Source organism: Galeopterus variegatus, unplaced genomic scaffold (assembly GCF_000696425.1).
Source record: "Galeopterus variegatus unplaced genomic scaffold, G_variegatus-3.0.2 Scaffold5477, whole genome shotgun sequence".
In the NCBI taxonomy this organism is placed as follows: Eukaryota; Metazoa; Chordata; class Mammalia; order Dermoptera; family Cynocephalidae; genus Galeopterus; species Galeopterus variegatus.
Window position 1 is genome coordinate 133,780 of NW_007731588.1, and position 838 is coordinate 134,617.

General features: G+C 37.0%; 1 protein-coding gene across 1 annotated transcript in view; it reads left to right on the top strand.

Annotated features, from left to right (window-relative positions):
• MBOAT1 (membrane bound O-acyltransferase domain containing 1) overlaps positions 1 to 838 on the top strand; it is a gene marked incomplete at its 3' end in the record, with an annotated part of 96,880 nt that overhangs the window by 78,459 nt on the left and 17,583 nt on the right. The gene's annotated exons all lie outside the window — the stretch shown is intronic.

An 838-nucleotide genomic window follows, 5' to 3' on the forward strand; every position in this document is an offset into this window, starting at 1 on the left:
TTTTTTTTTTTTGGCTTGGAAAATTATCTAATGGGGTTAGCCTGACCCTAAAAAAAGCTGAGAGAAAGAAGGATCTTCTGTTTGTGTAAAACTGAGCATTTTCTTTGCTCAGGCTCTTCCCCCAAATGCTGGAAAGTATGATTTACACTGTTAATACTGGGCTCCAGGGAAGGGAGGGAGATTATTTCAGCCAGGTAGAAGATTTCAATATGGGTTTAAGAGATGCCAGGTGCAATTAGTAAAAGTATATTCTGTAGATTTGCACCGCTCTAGCAAATACTTTTTGACTGTTGAAATTTCTTTGTTAACAGGTTGAGAAAATTTAGCTCCAACAGCTAGTTTTCTTGTTTTTCCTTAAAGCTTGGGAACTGATTTAATGACCCAGTGTATTCCTAGTTCATACTTGGTGATTTAGTCATTCTGTAGAGAACTGGGTAATTTTATACCTAGGATGGAGTCTTTCTAAGGTGACCTGCCAGCCTGGTTTGCCCAGTACTGAGAGGTTTCCAGGGATGTGAAACTTTCAGTGCCAGAATCAGAAAATCCCAGGCAAATTGGGGTGAGTTGGTTACCCTATTTGTACCAGAAACTCCACTAGGTAGTGGTTATAGACTAACGAGCAATATAAACCAATAGCTAAAATCAATTTAATTTCTGGGATTGCCAGAGATTTACTATTTGATGAGATCATAGGAAAAAATGAATGAGATAATGAGATTTCTAACACTTGCTTCATGTTTTGTTTTGTTTTTTTAGATACAGACTTTTTGCCTAAATTTACTTTTTTTTTTTTTTTGTCTTTTGTCTTTTTCCGTGTCTGGCAACGGATTGCAACCCT